The sequence below is a fragment of the Xyrauchen texanus genome, chromosome 38 (assembly GCF_025860055.1).
Source record: "Xyrauchen texanus isolate HMW12.3.18 chromosome 38, RBS_HiC_50CHRs, whole genome shotgun sequence".
In the NCBI taxonomy this organism is placed as follows: domain Eukaryota; kingdom Metazoa; phylum Chordata; class Actinopteri; order Cypriniformes; family Catostomidae; genus Xyrauchen; species Xyrauchen texanus.
In genome coordinates, this window is record NC_068313.1 from 36,137,348 (window position 1) to 36,154,530 (window position 17,183).

General features: G+C 39.2%; 1 protein-coding gene across 1 annotated transcript in view; it reads right to left on the reverse strand.

The window, feature by feature from the left end:
- Positions 1-17,183, reverse strand: part of LOC127632143 (chloride channel protein 2-like) — a 76,750-nt gene that overhangs the window by 48,215 nt on the left and 11,352 nt on the right. The gene's annotated exons all lie outside the window — the stretch shown is intronic.

The following is a 17,183-nucleotide window of genomic DNA, read 5'->3' on the forward strand; positions in this document are numbered from 1 at the left end:
GTCACACACTCAGTCACTCACTCACTCAGTCACTCACTCAGTCACTCAGTCAGTCACTCAGTCAGTCACTCAGTCAGTCAGTCACACACTCAGTCACTCAGTCACTCAGTCACTCACTCACTCACTCACTCAGTCACTCAGTCACTCACTCACTCAGTCACTCACTCACTCAGTCACTCACTCACTCACTCAGTCACTCACTCAGTCAGTCACTCACTCAGTCAGTCACTCACTCAGTCAGTCACTCACTCACTCACTCAGTCACTCACTCACTCAGTCACTCACTCACTCAGTCACTCACTCAGTCAGTCACTCACTCACACACTCAGTCACAGTCACTCACTCACTCAGTCACAGTCACTCACTCACTCAGTCACACACTCAGTCACAGTCACTCACTCACTCAGTCACACACTCACTCAGTCACAGTCACTCACTCAGTCACAGTCACTCACTCAGTCACACACTCAGTCACAGTCACTCACTCACTCAGTCACACACTCACTCAGTCACAGTCACTCACACACTCACTCACACACTCAGTCACAGTCACTCACTCACTCAGTCAGTCACTCACACACACTCAGTCACACACTCAGTCACTCAGTCACACACTCACACACTCACTCACACACTCAGTCACAGTCACTCACTCACTCAGTCAGTCACTCACACACACTCAGTCACTCACTCAGTCAGTTACACACTCAGTCTCAGTCACTCAGTCTCAGTCAGTCACTCACTCACTCACACACACACTCGGTCACAGTCACTCACTCAGTCACAGTCACTCACTCAGTCACTGTCACTCACTCAGTCACACTCACTCACTCAGTCACAGTCACTCACTCAGTCACAGTCACTCACTCACTCAGTCACAGTCACTCACTCACTCAGTCACAGTCACTCACTCACTCAGTCACAGTCACTCACTCAGTCACAGTCACTCACAGTCACTCACTCACAGTCACTCAGTCACTCAGTCACAGTCACTCACTCAGTCACAGTCACTCACTCACTCACTCAGTCTCAGTCACTCACAGTCACTCACTCACAGTCACTCAGTCACTCACACACACAAACTCGGTCACCCAGTTACTCACACACTCACTCCCAGTAACTCACACCCTCCCTCATCCAATCAGATTTTAGAGCAGAATCTATTTGTTTCATAAAGTTTGTTTAAAAAACAACATTTCAAAAGACAGCGAGCAAGAGGAGAAACACAGAAGACATGCAGAAGATGTGAAATGGACGTGCATGTGTGTGTGTTGATGTTTTGTGAAGGTTCACAAAGTCACATGGCCCACATCAACATCGACATCAAAAACACTTCCAAAGAAGAACAAATATATAATAGCAGAACAGAAAATGAGTTTTTATGAAAGCAAGGGTCTAAATACAGACATAAATAAAACCAAACAAGCTGCACAACAAAGAGTCGTCGAGTTTAAAGCTATGATTAGCGAGTTTATTTGCGTGCAGCTATGCGTTTGAAACGACAGTAATTGCAGCCAGACGAGCGCGTGACGGGTGGAGCCTCATGACCCCGACCCGCCTGACCCCGAAGAACAATATTTTTAACCATAACACAAGAATAACAACTCAAAAAACCCCTGATGTCACAGATCAGAGAACATCAATAGAATCACAGTCTTTCATTAATATCTTAAAACGTCTTATTGAATATTTACATTTTATTGTATTTTACTTTTAAAATCTAATGTTACCAATTTTTCATTAAATATATTCTTAAAATTAATCAAATATATTCAATTAAAATAAGAAGTATATTAATACAATTACATGTAAAAATAGAAAATAAAGTTTATTATATGTAATATTAGAAACAACAATATAATGATTCTTCAATGTTAATTAATGTCTTATTGAATATTTATTGTACTTAAATATGCATAAATATTATATATATATATATATATATATATATATATATATATATATATATATATATATATATATATAACATAACATTATATTAATAAAGTTAATTATAAAATGAATAAATAGGATTACATTTAATTACGTTATAAACAATAGATTTAGTAATAACAGAATAATAAAGTGTCGTTTAATGTTCATTAATATTAACTTTATATTTACTGTATTTTCTTGTCGTGTACATTATTTCATTTTCATACATTTATTATATTTTATAAATCTTGCATATTTAAGAAAGACCACATTATTTGCATTATTAAAATTAAATAAATGGAAATTAATAATTTCGAAATTAAAACTGCATCTAAAAAAATATAAAACGAGTTCATTATACAGAATAAAATAAACAATAGAATATTATTTTATTGTATATTATAAATGGTTACATATGTACACATAATTGTTGCCAATTTATAAATAAATTATTTAAATTATTCAAATGAATTTAATTATTATTAATGTCTGTTGCTCTTTAGTTTATTTTATTGTATTTAATTTTATTGTACAGTGTTACATTTACATAAATATATTATTTTTATACATATATTGTATAAATTATATAAATAATCGATCTTTAAATGATTAATAATTTTGAAAATACAATAATAATTTATATAAAATATAATAACATGAATAGTTTATTATAAGTAAATGAGTATTCTCAAATGTTCATTAATATCTTGTTTAATGTTTATTTTAATTCTATGCCATTTTATTGAATTGTATATTGTGATTATTTTGGACACTATTCATGTGTACTGATGTTTGGCAATCGCTTTAGGCACTTTGTCCAAAAATAATGAAATTGATTCATTGTAACTTCTACAATCAATCAATGGAAACACATGCTGTCGTTTCACAGTGATGAAGGAAGTCTTTATGTTTCGCGAGCAGCTGGTGAACGACTTCTGCAGGTAAATAAAGTTCCGATCAAAGAGCATCAAAACACTGATTAATCTTCAGTGGCATTACCTGGAGCAACATGTTAATTCAATGCCATATGAATGAGGTAATAGAGCACCATTGAATTATTTACCATGTAAATACAATAATATATGAATATGGGAGTCATATCTCAAATTACCATGTTATTCTTTCAAGTACTTAAATAGATTTATCAACGTATCACCATCAGATACAATCAGATACTGCATTGTTATTGCCCACATGTGCTCACACACACACACACACACACTATACACACACACACACACACACACACACACACATCTACACACACACACACACGTGCACACACGCACACACACGCACACACACACACACACACACACGCACACACACACACACACTCACGCTCATGCACACTACGCACACACACTCACACACACTCACGCGCGCTAACGCACACACACACCTACGCTCATGCACGCTCACACACGCTCACCACGCTAACCGCACGCACACAGTGACCCGCTGAGGAAGGTGCATTAAGTTAAGCCGACTACAGACCATTCAGATCATTTACTCATTATGTGTGTGTGTCTTTGGGAACAATTTATTACTCAAAAACATTGCAGGACATTTGGACACATTCACTGAGCACCAAACTCAGAGTAACTTAAAGTTAGAAGAGCAATCCATAAGGTAGCACACTCACTCACACACACACACTCACTCACACACACTCTCACACACACACTCACTCACACACACTCACTCACTCACACACACACACGCACTCACACACACACACGCACTCACTCACACGCACTCTCACACACACGCACTCTCACACACACGCACTCTCACACACACGCACTCTCACACACACGCACTCTCACACACACGCACTCTCACACACACGCACTCTCACACACACGCACTCACACACACACGCACTCACACACGCACTCACACTCACACACACACACACACGCACTCACACTCACACACACACACACACACTCACACACACACTGGCTTTTAGCTTTTGGCCAGTTGAAAAGCTGAAAATGTTGTAACATAAAATACCAGGGAGAGGAAGAAAAGATGAGGAATAAAGAGTGAAAAAGAGTAAATATACAAGAAACAAATACAGATGGACACATAGAGAGAGAGAGAGAGAGAGAGAGAGAGAGAGAGAGGGTTTGGCAGTGTAACAGTAGGTTTCTTCACACTGCAGTGTGAGAAGAATTTAAATTTTTCAGCGAGTGGGAGAGAGACACGAACAAAGCATGAAAAACGACAGGAAGAACGACAGTAGCAGGCGACAGAGCAAAACCTCTCTCTCTCTCTCGCTCTCTCTCTCTCAATTTAAAAGTACTTTATTGGCATGATTGTGTTTACATACAATATTGCCAAAGCATTAATTCACAAAACAGATAATGACAAGACAAATAATAATAATAAAATAATCTCTCTCTCTCTCTCTCTCTCTGTCTGTGTGTGTAATTCCTCACATCACCAGAGGGGGCACTACACAATTTCCTCCCTGCACAGACTTCAAACATAAACAAAAACGAATTTAACTAAACATGAAATTATGGGAAATATCTGTTTGTTCAAGCAACTTCAATTTAAAGTCACCATGAAATGTCATTCGCAGCTCATTTTACTTTCATTATGCGACTCATTTCCGAGTGAAACACGATATTTAACAAGAAAAACAAATGTAGGGCGGGACTTGATCTAATCCATCAGGAATTGATTGGATGGTGAAAAGTGCCTCTATATGACAGATGGTTTAAAATACTAGGGACTGGTGATGTCAGACAAAACAGTGGTGGTGGTGGTGTAGTGCGCTAAAGCACATAACTGGTAATCAGGAGGTCGCTGGTTCGATCCCCACAGGCACCACCATTGTGTCCTTGAGCAAGACACTTAACTCCAGGTTGCTCCGGGGGGGATTGTCCCTGTAATAAGGGCTCTGTAAGTCGCTTTGGATAAAAGCATCTGCCAAATGCATAAATGTAAAACAGAAAAGCATTTAAGCAGCTTAAAAACTGTTACGTTAATTTAATAATACAGTATTCATGTACGGAACAACAGCCTGATCTCATGAACATTACGGTGGCAACATTTTTGCAAAACGAAATGACGTGCTTCATTACACGTTTGGCTGCAGTTTCCCAGTGATATGTCCAGCAGGGGGCGCCAAAAGCGAGTGAAATGGTGTCGTAAACAGACGAGGTTATTACGTAAATATTAGATGGAGGTTTAAATGAGTTAGACGCACCTCCATAACCTAACACTTCAACACAAACACACAGCATGATAGGACATCTGCTCGAAACTGGTTAGTCAGAACTGATAAAGAGAGAGAGAGATGGAGAGAGAGAGAGACAGTCAGACACAGTGAACTTTGACAGTGACAGAATTGTGCACAGTTTGAAAGCAACAGCTGCATCCCTCCATCCATCCCCTCTATTCCACCTCTCGAAAGTGAAAGTTCTGCTCAAGTTCTGCCGTGTTTGTGGTCCAGTTCTGTGGGCGGTCCGAACACAAAGTGAGCGGTTTCTTCTGCACGTGCTCAGATACATCACTGTGACACCATTCAGTGCCACCACACACACAACTGAGACACAGAGGGAGTCTGTTCTGAGAACTTGTGTGTGTGTGTGTGTGTGTTTTCCTGGGGAGAATGGCACAGTACATTATGTCCAGAGCATTACACAGCTGTGACAATAGTGTGTGTGTGTGTGTGTGTGTGTGTGTGTGTGTGTGTGTGTGTGTGTGTGTGTGTGTGTGAAGTGGAGTGAAAGATGACAAGGGAACAAGATACTGTATGTAATGAGTGAAGGTGACTTTCTGTCAAACAGGTATCTTTGACATTTTGAAAAGGTGATTTGTTTAAGGAAATTTCTCCAAGGGTTTAAACGCTCTAAGAGACAAAGAACAACCAGAACAAAGTGTTAATAAACAGCATGGGAACACAGCAGCACCGTTAGAAAGGTAACAGGGTCGGGTTAATCGGGTTCAGTTTGACATTACTAACCTTGTGCTCAAAATAATAACACTGCAAATGGATCATTAGAAACCGAATTTAATGCAGATATTTCTACACCCATCAACTTTGCAGAAAACTGCAAACTGATTATTGAAGTTTACTTTGTCAATCCCGTTACCAGAATAGTGTATTGTAAGATCAGTCCTACTCACTAACATCACAAAACATAAAATACAATTATTTAAAAAAACTGAAACTTTTACATCTTTGCGGAGTTCAGATCCTGAAACGTTGATGTGCTTTTGACTTATAGTATATAATGTTTTAATAAGAGATCATATCAGTTGACGTATAACCTGGAGAAAATAGGGTAGGTGTTTTTAATGAAGCATTATGCCGACCTGAATCTACATAGAAACGCACACAATTCTACATTCGATCTCTTTAGAATAGAACAGGGACGCGCCGATCATGATTTTCATGGCGGATTCAAACAGACGATATTTTACTTTAAGCAACAGACAAGATAGAATGAAAGGGTTCGTCAGAACGATATGCATTTGCTCTTTTACAGGCCAAACTGGCCTTAAATGAAAAAAGTATCTGTAGCTATGTGAAATTAGAGGCAACAACTGCATATTACGCACTAGTGGTGCGGCGTTTTTTGTTTTTACACTTTAAGATCGGCCAATACCGTTTTTTTCTAACACCGAGATCGGCCGATACCGGTTTTTTTTTTTTCTAACACCGAGATCGGCCGATACCGGTTTTTTTTTTTTCTAACATCGAGATCGTCCGATACCGATTTTTTTTTTTTCTAACATCGAGATCGTCCGATACCGGTTTTTTTTTCTAACACCGAGATCGTCCGATACCGGTTTTTTTTCCTAACATCGAGATCGTCCGATACCGGTTTTTTTTTCTAACACCGAGATCGGCCGATACCGTTTTTTTTCTAACACCGAGATCGGCCGATGCCGGTTTTTTTTTCTAACACCGAGATCGGCCGATACCGGTTTTTTTCTAACATCGAGATCGGCCGATACCATTTTTTCTACCACCGAGATCGGCCGATACCGTTTTTTTCTAACACCGAGATCGGCCGATACCGGGTTTTTTTTCTAACACCGAGATCGTCCGATACCGGTTTTTTTCTAACATCGATAACGGCCGATAGCGTTTTTTTTCTACCACCGAGATCGGCCGATACCGTTTTTTTCTACCACCGAGATCGGCCGATACCGTTTTTTTTCTACCACCGAGATCGGCCGATACCGTTTTTTTTCTACCACCGAGATCGGCCGATACAGTTTTTTTTCTACCACCGAGATCGGCCGATACCGTTTTTTTCTACCACCGAGATCGGCCGATACCGGGTTTTTTTCTAACACCGAGATCGGCCGATACCGGGTTTTTTTTCTAACACCGAGATCGGCCGATACCGGGTTTTTTTTCTAACACCGAGATCGGCCGATACCGATTTTCTAACCCTAAGATCGGCCATTACCGATTTTTTCAAAGTGCCCTTAGCCACACTTTTGCAAGTTATGTTGTGTTGTTATACGTTTATGCCCCACACAGTAAAATTACAGTAACACTTTACAAAAAGGTTCAATTTGTTATATTTGATATTATTTAACAACATTCCTGCAGTTAACATGAACTAATGAACGTTACAAAATATAATATTACATTTTTAAAATCAAAAGCTGTATTCGTTAACATTAGTTAATACACTATGAGCTAACATGAACAATTGTAATTTTATTAACTAACATTATAATTAATAAAGGCTATCAAAATATATCACTCATTGATTGTTCATGATAGCTAATATAATAACTAATGTTAACGAATGCAACCTTGTTATAAAGTTACCAAATGACATTAAAATTACTTTAATTGTGAATCGCTAACATTTATTTGTATTGAAAACAGACATGAATGGTTCTGTTGTCAACATCAAAGGTCATTGTGACACACTGGCAACCAGTAAAAACCATGAGAGCATCACACACAGCAGATGTCCAAAAATAAGAACAATATATCCATTAAAAGCTTTAAAACTGCTCCAGTGAGAAATCATTCATATCTGTGATTGTTTACGGTCTTTGGCATCTTGTTGTAACACACATGTGCTGGGATGAGTGACTGAGATATTGAGAGCACCGGCGCATGTTTGATTGACACCGGGAGTGCTCATGTTGAAGGTTGTGAAGCTGAAAGCACTCATGATGGCTAAACAAAACAGACATCTGATTACTTATCCTAAACCAACACCTAAATTTAACCGACGCAACACGAAAAGCACATTTTCTGAAGCCATCACGAAAACAAATATCCCCAGAAACGCTGTTGGTGGACCAGTGATTGTCTTATCTTTCACCCCTCCTGTCATTTGTTGTGGCATTACAAGAACAAATCTACAGATTAGAAAAGAAGCAAATGTGTTGTTTTTATTACACATTTAGCGCTCTTTCACCTGTGACCTCACACAGTGCAGCCGACCTATGTGACTTGTTTTTTTGTATATCTGATTTTAAACATGACAAGTAAACACGCTACAGACGGGCAGAAAACATGGACCAGTTCTTGAGAAGGACAAATATTGATGATAGTTACACTATGTGGGATAAAGGGGTGCTGTGGGAGTTTTTAGAGGTTAAAAGTGTGCCGTGGTGGGAAACACTGAATTAGGGAATTAACACGAATTTAGTTTGTTCCCTTCACACGTGATGAGATTAATCTCACTTTACACAACCAAGACACTGCACACATGTGTGTGTGTGTGTGTGTGTGATATATGTGTTTGAGTGTGAAAGAGTAAGAGTGTGTGTATGTATATATATATATGTGTGTGTGTGTGTGTGTGTGTGTGTGTGTGTGTGTGTGTGTGTGTGTGTGTGTGTGTGTGTGTGTGTGTGTGTGTGTGTGTGTGTGTGTGTGTGTGTGAGAGAGTATAAATATATATATGTGTGTGTGTGTGTGTCAGGTATGAGTGTGAGTGTGGGTGTGTATGTGTATAGGAGTGTGTGTGTATGAGTGTGTGTGTGTGTGTATGAGTGTGTGTGTGTGTGTGTATGAGTGTGTGTGTGTGTGTATGAGTGTGTATAGGAGTGTGTGTGTATGAGTGTGTGTGTGTATGAGTGTGTATAGGAGTGTGTGTGTATATGAGTGTGTGTGTATGAGTGTGTGTGTATGAGTGTGTGTGTGTATGAGTGTGTATATGAGTGTGTGTGTATGAGTGTGTATAGGAGTGTGTGTGTATAGGAGTGTGTGTGTATAGGAGTGTGTGTGTATAGGAGTGTGTGTGTATAGGAGTGTGTGTGTATAGGAGTGTGTGTATAGGAGTGTGTGTATAGGAGTGTGTGTATAGGAGTGTGTGTGTGTATAGGAGTGTGTGTGTATAGGAGTGTGTGTATATAGGAGTGTGTGTATATGAGTGTGTGTGTGTATGAGTGTGTGTGTGTATGAGTGTGTATAGGAGTGTGTGTGTGTATGAGTGTGTGTATGAGTGTGTATAGGAGTGTGTGTGTATATGAGTGTGTGTATGAGTGTGTGTGTATATGAGTGTGTATAGGAGTGTGTGTGTGTATGAGTGAGTGTGTATGAGTGTGTGTAGGAGTGTGTGTGTATGAGTGTGTGTGTATGAGTGTGTGTGTATGAGTGTGTGTGTATGAGTGTGTATAGGAGTGTGTGTGTATGAGTGTGTGTATGAGTGTGTATAGGAGTGTGTGTGTATATGAGTGTGTGTATGAGTGTGTATAGGAGTGTGTGTGTATATGAGTGTGTATAGGAGTGTGTGTGTGTATAGGAGTGTGCGTGTGTGTATAGGAGTGTGCGTGTATGAGTGCGTGTGGGTATGAGTGCGTGTTTGAGTGTGTGTGTATGAGTGCGTGTGTATGAGTGTATGAGTGCGTGTGTATGAGTGTATGAGTGCGTGAGGGTATGAGTGCGTGTGGGTATGAGTGCGTGTGGGTATGAGTGCGTGTGGGTATGAGTGTATGAGTGCGTGTGTATGAGTGTATGAGTGCGTGTGTATGTGTGTATGAGTGTATGAGTGCGTGTGGGTAGGAGTGCGTGTGGGTATGAGTGCGTGTGGGTGTGAGTGCGTGTGGGTATGAGTGCGTGTGGGTATGAGTGCGTGTGGGTATGAGTGCGTGTGGGTATGAGTGCGTGTGTATAAATCTGGGGCTTTGCTTTCATATTTGCGTCTCAAATCCGTGAACATAAAAGCTGAATAACAAGAACATACTCTAGAACAATCCAAAGAACAAAAAAGTAAAGATAAAAACTCAATCCAACAAATCTCTTGTAGTTTTATTATTATTATTATTATTATTTGAATAATGGTAATGAATGTTTTTATTTTAATTGCCTTTTTTTCCTGTCTAAAATATGTAACTAGAATAATAATTTTAGAAAGCCTGACACGAGTCTGAGATAACGGTTATAAATCAGCATGTAAATAAGAAAATAAGCTATAGCACATATCTTAACACCACTGACACGACCAATAACAGTGGGCGGAGCTATTAGAAGAAAAGAACCAATCAACTGCCTGGAGCCTGATTAGATAAACACGTGTTCATTATAATTATATCTAGAACGGACTGTACAGCGGAGATGATAACAGTCCCATCAGCGGCAAAAACAACAACAATGCAAACACACTTTTCACAAACCGTTTTATCAGTCGAACAGTTTAATCACACCTCAACAAGCCTGTAAATGTAGTTATGACATGCAAATGTTCAAATGAGTCATGCATTATAGTAATAGTGATGTCATAAGATTGCATTGTGCTATTGGACAAACATCTTGGTACACCCCCGAGTGCAGGATGACATCATCAATATTTAATTACAGCGACTGCATGTTAAACTCCAGCAAATGCAACATGCTGAATAAATCCGACGCTAGACGTTTGCTAAGTGCTTTTGTGCCGGAGTATTAACGGTGTGTGTTTGTGTCACAATGGATTTTGTAGGAATGTGGGCAGAATTGTTCAGAGGTTATCAGGCGGCGGAGCTGCATTCTGATCCCTGTGAAATGTACAAAGTCACACACACTTTCACTGAACCACCTCCTCCACTTCTGAGAACTCCACTGCGGTGACGCAACGTGACCGTGTGTGTTTGCATGTACACAGACATTCAAAGGTGTGTTAAACCCCAAAGGTGTCCTGTTGAAACTGTAATGGCTAATGAACAGGGATGGAGTAACTAACAAAGCTTCAAGTTTTGAATGAATTATGTGGAGCGAGCATTACTGTTGCCTTTAGATGAATGTATACTTAGTTTGCCATTACATTCATTCATGCAACGGACAGAAAGTATGTTGTAAATAAGCATTTTGACGCATAGACTGAAATGCAATGCTGTAATTAGTTAATTGCAACAGCTGTAATTGTAATTTTGATAATTTTTTGGATTAATTGTTCGGTTCTAGCGCACAACGTCAATAATAAAATGCCCTAAAATGTCGTCTCTCACATAGGTGTTGTGTCAGCATTAAAATCTGATTCGTTTTAGCGAATCGCTTCATTCGATTGACAGTTCGGTTTAATGAACAGGTTCAAAATGGGAGATTTTAGGTATTTTTTCGGAGCTAAATATTTAGTTGTTCATCACCGTTTTGACTTAGTTATTGAAATAAAGTTGCTTTTTGTTGTTGTTGTTGTTGTTGATGGACTTATTTAGTGTAAACGTATCTCTTCCAGTGTAATGCATTCACCCTAATTTAAATCCTTATTTTTTTTTTAATTTGTAATTTTTTTTCAGATTAAAAACTATTCTGATTGCATTACATATATAAATGAATAAAAACAATAAAAATGTACATTTAATAAAAAAAAAAAATAATAATAATAATAATAATAATAAAAAAACAATTTAATACAATTATTTTTTTTTTTTAAATGTAATCAAACGGAATTTTTTTTAATTACATACATTTTTAGCTTATATTAATTAAATGTATTTTATTTTCTGATAGTGCTATATTAGTATGTCACTGGTGGCGGTTTTTCGGCATATCGTGGCACCGTTTTGTGGTCTGTTTTGCGTAACGCGTCAGCTCATTTTAGCTTATCGTGCGGACCATTGGCCCGCTCGGTTCTCCCAATGGCCAGTCCGCCCCTGATTGGCCCCAAAGTGCGTCGGCCCATTAGTACATTTCTATATTTAAGTAAATAGTAGTTGAATTTTCCAACCCGATCTCAAGAACATTTGTACATAATTTACGCATTGGCTATTTCGTTTGGTCTCACACGACTTTGTTTGCATAAACTCGTCCAACTTCATCACGTGTAAATTCCCGGATGTGTAATGCGGAAGCACGAGTTCTGCGCACGAGGCGTTACGGACAAACGTATTAATATTATGGCCGTACCCAAACCCCTTATCTAAACTTCCCCAATCAGTAGAGAGTGTAAACATGAGAGGAAGCTGTTGTGTGTGACAGAAGCAAGTATTAGATGTCCAGCGACGTCATTGGCTTTAGTGAAAGTCGTAGGACTTCAAACGAGTGCAGTCGCACGATATCAAACGAATTAGCCAGAAGTCGTACAAATCCGGATGATTTCGCCGTGAGAGTGTATCGGACGTTTCAAAGTAGCTTCCCCAAAACTGCTAATGAGACTCGAGTTTATCAGATTCACTTTAAAAAAAAACTAAACCCAATAAATGTTTGAAAAGCGTGTTCGCCAGATGACCCGATGTTCTGGACAAGGATTTGACTTCACTGTCCTGTCAGTGACCGTAAACACTTTAAACTCCCTCCTTAGGTGATGGGAGCACAGTTGTGTTTTCTCCAAACATACCGCTGTGGACATCAAGCCACCAAAGTTCATCTTCTGTCTCATGTGTCCACAGAACATTGTTCTCTGGTTACATTTGACAAACTGCTCAACATGCAACAATAGACACACGGTTACTATAAATACAATGGGACATATACACAATGTACACTGTTGTGTTTTCAGCAAACATCATGCGGTGTACATCCACACAACAGGTCAACTTTTGTCTCATCTGTCAACATGGCAGACTTCAGCAAACCTGAGATTGTATGATATATATGTATGTGTGTATGCATGTGTTTCGAAGGCAGAAGTCAATACGGTATGCGAGGAAGTGCTATATAGAGTCAAACAGTCTGATACAGAAAGTCCATAGGCGAACTGATTTTTAACGATAGCTTATAAACGTTTAAAGACAGCTCTACTGTGAGCGTCGTTGTTGGTAATCGGTGGTTTGTGATTCTGTTGAAGCCAGCAGTCCATGCTATTTCAACTTGTGTAATAGCGAAATTCCCGAAGAACTACACTACCCATAATCCCTTAGAGAGATCCACCAATCGGAGAACCTGGGCAAACAAAGTGCGCCAAAAGAGCTCTGCACTTCCACGATGCACTGTGAATGATGCAATCGAGTCTCAAACGCTTCTTTTGCAAGTAAACTTAAAATGTACTGATTTTAAATCATTCGTTTTTAGTTTTCCAACATTTTTCATTCGACTACGTCATTCGCAATGCTTCATGGGATTGTAGTTCATTTCCTCATTAACGGATGTTAAGTGCACAGTCTTGTACCTTTGCCTTTTTGTCTGATTTTTAAATACTTTTTATTGCTTCAAATCAAAGTTTGTGATGTTGTGATTCACCTCGGAGCGGATTGGTTTGGTTCATGGTGCACAACTCTTATGACGGAGTTTATGAAATCACTATGAAGGAAATGAATGGGAAAAACACACCTGAAAGATTGGGCGGGCACTGTTGCACTGTATTGGGGATATATATATTCAGCGCTAAAGGTCCCCCGGCATGACACACATGGTATTGCTATCAGCAAGTACCAGTAATCACTTTCAGTCTCTAAAAACTCCCTACTCACGATAGAATTACCCTTAAAATAAACTTAAAATATTCAATACATGTCACAAACGGTCCAATCCGGGACTAGTTTTTCCTCCATCAGCATGTTTACGGTAAAGTTCAATTTCAGTACGATTAAAACACACGTCATAAGTCATACATGTACAATAATCGGATTTCAACGCCAAAAATCGAATGAACCGCGATTCGGGAAAAGTGCATAATAGTAAAAATGTATCAATATTATATGAGTAACATGGATCTCTAACATGCGTTACACGCTTCCATCATCCTTCACGGGACTGCAGCCATTCTTCGATCCGATTGCAACTCTCGGTCCATAAAAAGTTCTCTCATTACCTCAAGTCCTCATGTAAAACCAATCCTGGGGCCGGTTACATAAAACTGTTTTAGACTAGTTCAGTGTCTTATTTTTCCCCACAATGCAATGCAAATTAGACTGTCTTACTAAAGACAACTGTGAGCTTGTTTTATGCAACAGGCTTTCTATGGCATCTTTAGCTAGTCAAACTAATTGTTAGATGCAGTCTTAAGTTAATGGCGATGTTTATGCAACCGGCCCATGGCCGAAAAGGGCTATAAGATAAAAAAAAAAGTGCTATTTAACTGCCATCTTGTTTTGTAGTTGGGGGCTTGGTGTGCACAAAAGTTGATTTGGCTTTTCTCTCTCTTTATTTGCATATAAGGCCTGATCTCACATAAAAATCGGTATGTGTGTGTCGATTTTTCTTTAGCCGAAATCGGTATACGTTGACCGAATTTGAAAACACTGCCCCCACAGGCTAAAGCGGTAAGCGTTTCAGAGCATATAAACAAGTGTGACATCCGTTTATGTCCCGGAGAGTTCACCAGAAGCCAGTTGTAACAATTTGTAGAGACAAAATGCAACATTCTTATCACGCTTGTGATTGTTTATACAAAGGTGAATACTTCCTCATGCCATGCAACTGACACAATGGGCTAACAGTGCGTGCCACGAGGAAAGTAATTGGTGAGCTGTTCCTATATGTCCGATGTAAGACAGGGCAGGTCAGCGAATCGGCATACTGTTGCCGATCCAAGGGTACCGGAAATTTTGGAAACAGCGTGCCGACTTCCCGTGTGATCATCTTGAAGGACTTGAGGAAACTGAATGTGGTCAGATGATGTTATTTTTATATTGTAATATTTGGATAAGTTTACCAATTCAGGGTTCCCACGGTCATGGAAAACCTGGAAATATCGGAGAATCTTAAAATGATGCTTCCCAGGCCTGGAAAAGTCACGTAAATTAATAAAATCTTTAAAAATCATGCACATTTTATACTGTAAAATATGTTATCAGCACATTAAACTTTTTGTTAAGGATGGGACGATTGGGTAATCTCACGATTCAGTTCGATATTCGATATGAGGTTCACAATTCGATATTATCCCCATTGGATATGATAACACTTAAATGGCAGAAATTTGCGCAAAATGAACATTATGATAATTTATCATCAAAATAAGGTTCTTTAATGCGCATTATAAATGCTCAAAGTTAAAAAAAAATATATGATTTTCACTGTAAGAGCACAAACAAATAAACCTTCGAAAATAGTTTTAAGTACTTCAAGGACCTTGTGCGAAACCTGTAAATAGTGTGGGAAGAAAAATCAAGCGATAGAGAGATTATGATGTTTGACAGGTCATTTATGATCACATGTACAGAAAACAATGTTTTAAAATGTCGAAATATCAAGTTTTGCTAAATGTTTTGGGTTCGCGATATATCGAAATTCAACATATCGTCCCATTCCTACTTTTTGCTGTTTTCCAATTAGCCTGTATGTCAATATACTCGATTTAATGAGTTTTCTTTTAAGTTACTTTGGGTGCAATAAATGTTCTTTAAGTAGTTTTTTGCCCAAGACACATTCGGGGAAGTATTTAAAGAATCCTATAAATGCATAAAAAAACCGAATCAAAATCGTTAATTGAATAAAATTTCAATGTGTATCGAATCGTTCTTAGTTTGCCGCGCACACACACACACACACACACACACACACACACTCACAAATTGTGAATCCAATCGATTCACTTTCAACCCAAAGATTCACACCCCTAATGTAGCAACATGCTTTAGTGGAAACTGATGGTGTGTGTGTGCGCAAATGGGCATTTCTAAGAAAAAAAGTTTCCATGTTGTTTTTCACCCTTTCCACTTAAACATGGTTTGACGTTAGGTATTACTGACGCGCGCACACACACACACACACACACACACAGGCAAATTTCCAGTGGGCAGAACACAATCAAAACACACACACACCCTTCATTCAATCGTTTACTGGGAAAGATCATGTTAAAGCTTCACACTCTGAGACACAAACACCTGTGTGTGTGTGTGTGTGTGTGTGTGTCTCTATTCATCACAGGTCCCGTGTGAGACAGAATGAATGAATGACTAAAAGAGAAGAGTGAATCTTTCTGACACCAGAGACAGACAGCTGGATTTGTAGTACAGTACTTCTCTGTTTACAAAAAGGACTTTAAGAAAATGGCACGTATCCATGGCAACCACGACCACATCGGTCCACTGTCCCATTAGAAGCATGCAAAGATTGATGGTGCGGCACTGGACTCGGTCCAGAAGAGAGATATTTTTACTCCGCTCACACACACACACACACACAAGGGGTTGAAACCTGAGAAATGCTTCCTCTGAAGACGGGTTTGTTGGGTTAAGACCCAAAAGTATTTGTTCACACTGTCTGAAAACGGTCTGAATGCATCTTTGCATTAGATAACAAAAATGCTCTTTTGCAGGCCTATAAACAAAGATGCATGTGTTTGGTGCAATAACACCACAGATTACGTGAGAAAATGTGTGTGTGTGTGTGTGTGTGTGTGTGTGTGTGTGTGATATCCCGTACATTCAGATAGCAGCTTTAACAAATCAACCAGCATTACACAGACACACACAAACTGATACGATCTGATTCTGTGAACAGTCAAATCCTCTCCAAAGACACGCCGGTCTCGTCTCAGCCTTAAACAACACAACCAGGATCTCACCAGTACTGTCGAGGTATTTTACATAAAGAAAATATGGCTTATATTTAGGACCATTAAGATGTTTTGCATTGTGAAATTATATTCATGACAAGAAGGCTCATTTTCCAAAGCAATCTTCACCCGAAAACATCACCTACAACCAGTTTGCTTTCATGAAAATCATGTGACAGTGCCGAAAATCACGTACGTGTTTCAGTACACGTATCACGGCAGTTCCAAGAATGTCCACTGTGAGGCGCTAAAAGAGTTCCCGACCTCCCTACCCTAAAACCTTAAACCTAAACCTAACCGATAGTGTCAGAAGAAGATAATGTGAGATGAGAAACACTACCGCTATGACACTGTGTTCACAGGTGGACTGGCGTGCTCTTCAGG